Source organism: Apium graveolens, chromosome 2 (genome assembly GCF_009905375.1).
Source record: "Apium graveolens cultivar Ventura chromosome 2, ASM990537v1, whole genome shotgun sequence".
In the NCBI taxonomy this organism is placed as follows: Eukaryota; Viridiplantae; Streptophyta; class Magnoliopsida; order Apiales; family Apiaceae; genus Apium; species Apium graveolens.
This window is the reverse complement of record NC_133648.1, coordinates 314,758,687-314,765,077: the sequence shown is the minus strand read 5'-3', so window position 1 is coordinate 314,765,077 and position 6,391 is coordinate 314,758,687.

Here is a 6,391-nt window from a genome sequence, read left to right as displayed (position 1 = left end):
ACATGAGCCCAGTGCTATACACTATGAAGTACATTTACATTTTAATTTCAAAACCCAAAAAGACAGTACTTAATTCAACTTACAAGTGGAGGAGTTCCTTATTATGTATGGTCAAGCCACAGCCTGAAGAGCAACAGAACCCGCGCTTCCCGCACTTTTAAGTGAAGTAGAAACAGACTTTGTAGGAGCTGCTGATGTCAGGAGAGCAATGTAAAACTACAAGGACATTTTATATATATTATGTGTGTGTGTGTGTTTCAATATCTGGGAGCAGACTTTTACCTTCCACTTTTAGACTCGGTAGCCAAACCTACATCGTGAAGGGCATTTTCAAGTACATTTCAAGTATTTGTGCTGGCCTTGGAAAAATGCAGAGACAAAGATAAGGTTTATCGTGATGCAAATGCCACAAGGACTAACTGACTGAGCAATGAAAATTATACTTCATCTTTTCCTCCTTCAGATTGCTGTCAAAAATAATCAAGTTGTCTATGTTTGTACTGTATGAAACAAATAACAAATAAGCTTAAATGGTTTATTTAAAATTCAAATTTATGCTTTAGAAAAGTAAATGACAACACTTATGAGACATCACTTGCAGTCAATTTGAAATACATGTACCATGCATTTGGTAGAGGGTCAATTAAAGATTGAGAGAAATGATTGTTTACAATGGGAAACAAGATCACAGCTAAAAAAGGTTAAACAATTCCTTCATTTATATACACTAGTCAAAAAATTTAATTAGTCTACGACTTGAGATACGGAACACAAGTGGGAATAGAGGAGAACTTATATATTTACTAGTAGATACTTTAATCCTATTTAATGTACAGAAATTAACTACTTCATTCCCGAACAATACCATATGAATAAAGGGTTGCAAACATTTGTATTACATAATTTAACTTTTAAAAACATCAGAGGCAAGCAGCATTCAATGTATGAACCCCATTAAATAACAACTCACCGACTCATAAGTCAATGTGCCAGGTCGAGAAATAATTCTGATCCTTCCTGGACAAACATTTTCACAGTGAATACATCATGGGGGAATTTGGTTGATAATATTTTAATAGGTTTTCTTAATTTTGTGTGAATATATTTTTAACTTACAAAAGCTCTATGCGTCAAAAAAGCAGCACAAAACTTAAGCTTTTGACATCAAAATACGGAAGTAAGTAATGATGAAAAACTCAAAAGCTAATGAAAATTACATTTACACGAGAGGGAGAGAACTAACACAAGAAACTACCTTAAAAGCAACACCATGATTCAATAATTTAACCCAAAAACTAAAAACCTGAGGAACTGAACAATATTCGAATCAACTCTCTTTTTGCAATAACTTAGAGGTGATGAGTTTTTAGCAACATGGGATGCATTAGCTTAGTAATTTATATAATCTTATTGTGCAACTAATTATCCATCACTAAAACTAAAGAATTATCCAGTAACTACAATAATGGGAGACAGATTAACGTGGTAACTTAAATTAATAAAAAATTTATTAATTTAAATGGCTAGACGGAGACTTTAAAACACTTTCTTATTGGCATATTCACTTTCAATATTTTACTCAAAAACCTTCCAGGCATAAAAACTTAACCAATTTTGTATAAATTATAGTCAAATTATTCGGCGGCCAACTAATACTACTTTGTATAACAATTAAATAATTTTGGTTCACACTGTACTTGTTGATTTTACTTCACTAAATAAATCTACCAAACACTTCTCGGTTGAGCGGTATCTTTCTCGCGAGAAGTATGTAAAGACATACGAACGACACAAGGAGAGAGAATGAGAGAGAGAGAGATAGAGCCCTATCTATCAAGACAGGTACCTATTTTCTGACATAGAGGGGAAATCTATCCAGATGTATATTCAAACTTGAAACATCTGTATAAAGTACTGAACCAATCTACTAGTCCAAGAAAAAATAAAGCCCTTCAAGTGTAAAATCAAATGATGAACACCTGAAATCAGAGAGAGGGATATATATTAGATGAAGTTTAAGGGATAATAGGTTAATTGAACGCTAATTAAAGTTTAATGAAGAACCGAAGCCTCGACCCCGATTCAATCGAGTCCTAATTAGAAATATAAATTGAAAGGGTTGGCCATAGAGAGTGATGGAAAAGAAAGAGGTATTAGGCGGAGAGAAGGTACTGAGAGAGAAAATGAAGCGAGTGAAATGGGTGGTCGCGTATATCTAAAAAATCTAAAAAATTCAAACAACTTCTGAAAATTTGGGCGGCTATTAACACAGATTTTACCGGCTTAGCCCAAGTATGGGCAGATATGAGTCCGGTTAGATACACACATATGTTTATACTTTATATATTAATAAAATTCAAATAATCATTTAATAAAAGAATTAATTATTTATGTGTATTTTATCACTTCTATAATTCGTTATATTTTTTATTAATTTTTTATTTTTAAAACGCATATATTATTGCACGTATTAAAATGAGGGGAATATATATTTTAACTTTTTATTACTTTTGAAATTTATAAACTAATTTCTTAAAATTTTTAGACCTTATAAAATTTTTATGTGAAACTTTTTAAAGTTTATTAGGTATAATTTCATAAATCATCAAGTACGTTACTTATTCAATTCATAAATCATATTAAATTATTATAATTTTAATTAAAATTAATATTTAATCTTAAAAATATATTTTATTAATATTTTGTTACTCTAAGCTAACACTTTTACAATTATGTAACAAGCTGCAACACTTTCGAGCTAATGCAACACCATGTTTTAGGCTTTTGTAACACAAAAACCACCATGTTAAATTAGGCCACAAGTACCGTAGCTAAGATAACATAAGAGGTAACTTTCATTCGGAGAGGGGTTGCGATAGGCCATATATGGTGTAGTGTGAGAGAAATGCAGGTACAGCTTGAATTAATATGAATATTCTTGGTACTGACATCTATGAGGACACTGCAAATCCCATGACAGTCCGTCACAATCTAGCTCACAAAAGTTGGATTCTATTTGAGAAGTATGCCTTCTCATATAAGTGAACACAAAACCCTTGATGTCAATTCAAGCCCTTTATGCTAATAAAAGGGGGAGAAGTCTACAACTCTAAATGAGAGGGTGCAAGAGAAATATGCAGACATCAACATAGGAGGAGAAAAGATAAAAAGGGAAAATAACTAGAAGGAAATAGAGCATCAACAAAAGGGGAGTAAATACCCAAATCTTTCCATAACTTGTAGGCTATGAACTAGTTAATGCTGAAGACTTTTAAACATAATGAATTATTGACAAACCTGTCTCTAATAACTCAAATGAAGTTGGCCACATAGCTAGAGTTACAACTGAAAGCTGAGATGCAGTCACGAAGCCTAAGGGAAAGAGGACAAAAACAACTACAAGGAAGAAAAAAAATCAGTTGTTACTTCTACTTCATTAAGTTTTGAATGAATCAACTATAGTAATTACTGGATATAATAAGGATCAAATTCTGTCAAAAGAAGAGCCTATCAATCCTAAGAAAGGTGGGTTACAATTCTCTTTTCTAAAAGAATTTGAAGGCCATCAAGAATGGGAAAGGTTCAAATAAACCAGTCTTCAAGTATAAAATCTCATAATTAGTAAAGAAGGCTGAGGACAATGACTCAATCATGTATCCAGCTAACATAGATGAACACGCTCTTAAATAAACTTCATGCTGACAAGATCCATGAAGTTATAAAATTGTATTCCTCCTCAAAAATATCTGAAACGCCAATATTTGACCATAAAAATATAATCAATAATATATAACTTCTACATCACATCTTGAAAGAAGGATACATACTCGTGATATGAAGACACATTAGGCTTAAGAAGAGCTGAAAGTCTTACTTTCACTGCCAAAAGCCTAATACTTTCGGAAATAAATGAAGATCCAGTATTTCTGTTAAAGAAGCTAAATGTTAAGGTGAGGGGTGAAGGGATCTTTCTTATCATTCTAAAAAAGATAGATTGGTGTATCAAATAGCAAGGCAATCTGAAAGAAACTATTTTCTCATCTGGTCTGAAGGAGCTACTTTCAGAATAACTTCTTTACCTCAAACCTATTTCCTTGTACACTCCATTTATCAACAGTTTAACATAATACAATTATGCATTTTTAATGTCCACAAGTCAGAATGTGTTATGTTATCATCGAGGCTTTAATTTATTGTTGTTATCCTATCAGTCATAAATTGGGGGAGATTGTTAGGAATTAAACCTAAATCCTGATGATAAGAAAATCATATTACATAATTATGTTAAGACAAACTATATCTTTCAACGACTAGCCATCTTAAGGGATAGCGGTTGAAAGATTTGCCCATCAACTGATAAGGTTCTTGTAACACTTCTCTGTGAGATACTTTAAAACCATGTCCATATGTTTGACATAAAAAAAATTAACTACATTAAGATATGAACAACAATGAATTAATTTGTTGCAATAAACTTATTACAAATAATATTATCATATTTATTTTAATAAACTATTTGACAAAATTATTTAAATTAGGATATTATAGTTCCAAATTTGTTTTAAGTTTTAATATATTTCAAATCCAATATATTGTTGGAAATCTCACTAAAATATAGCAACATAGAAGCAAGTGTATAAAGAATTTAGCAAGTTTAGGCCAAGACCACAGTTAACAAAACAAAACATGCAGGTAAACAAAATCAGTAACTGAAATAACGAAGAGAGAAAGAAAGATGTACCCGAAACCATAGCTTTTAACAGTGACTGAAATAAAGGTTCATAGATACAAAATGCCAAGAAAATGATCACAGCTGAGTCACCAGGCCTTGCTCGAAGTCCTGGCTGCTCTTGAAGAGAATATTGCCCCTACCTGCTGCGTTTGGGATGCGCACAATATCTCCACCAGGATAAAACAGCTCGGAGTTTATGTTAACAGCAGCAACAAAAGCTCCACTTCGACCAGCACCTCAGTCGCCGGAAAATATCAGCACTTCAGGACTTTTGGGAGAGAAATGCAGAGAGGTTGAAGAGAAGAGAAGAGAATGTAGTATATCTAATATATTCACTTTAACCTCTATTTATAGGAGAGGAAAATGAAACTTCCACACACTTAATGTCTGAATTAAACTGCTTCATTAATAAAAAATCAAAACTGATCAGATTTTGAATTTAAATTACTTGTAACAGCTTTTCACATTAACACCCATTAAAGCCCACATTATTAGAACTTAAGTTAATTTCTGATCTGATATCAGAACTTAAGTTAATTTCTGATCTGATATCAGAACTTAAGTTAAGTTCTGAGATATCATATCAGAACTTAAGTCCTGATTTTATTCATCAGTTACAGATCAGATTATATTAGTCCAGGTTCAAGGTATTTAGACTAAGCCCACTAACAAAGTGACTTTCAGTATCAAACCCAGCCCAACAATTTATAATAATCCAATCACTGATAAATAAATTCGAATTAAAATTAATTCTCAAATAAATAAAATCCTCGCCCAGGTCGCCTCGCGTACGCGAGACGCCGAGACATTCGCCCAAATCGCCCTTCGACGCCCCGGTCCGGTCCGGTCCGGTGCGGTGCGTGGCGTGGGGGGGGACGCGCGTGTGTGTGTGTGTGGCGCGTGAAGCACACAACAACACAATGGACCATCACACACCTTAGTAGTTGTATACTACTCATGTGGGTAATACCATATAAAGCACACAACCTCCTTTATTTATTTCAATGTGGGACAAACATTCTCAAATTTTTTCAAGCTTTTCCAAGCTACTTTCAACTCTCATTTCTTATGGATTTCATTAAGAAAATTCTTAAAACCATACATGAAAATTTAAGTTCAAATATCATTGAACAATTTCCAATCATTAGATTTTAGGATTAACTTCAAGAACATAATTAAATTAAGCTCTAAAATCCTAATTTTCTAACAATCCCCCACAAATCCATACAGAATGCGATCAATTTCCCATCATGACTTGTTTTTCAGAGTCGGTACCCTTCCGGGTTTGAACCCTCCTAATTCCTCTACTTCAATGGCTATCGGACTCAGATGGAATGTTTCACCTTGAATCTTAATCCGTTTAGTATAACCATATTCCATAGACGACGACAAGTCAAAGGTTATGGTGCCAATCTACGGCTTTGAGACATTAATGGTCATGTCTCGATCCTGTTCGTCGAATGCTTCAAGGATTAACCCTATCCTCTAATTACGACCACACAATTACATTCGCTTAGCTGGGCATCTCCAGAGATATACTGCCTCTATCTCGTCAAATGACTTGATCCCATTCAGAGTTTTAACACTCTTGCTTTTCTGGCAGTGTCAGTACCTTCTAGGTTTACAGGGGATAGACTCAGATACTATAGTATCAACTAT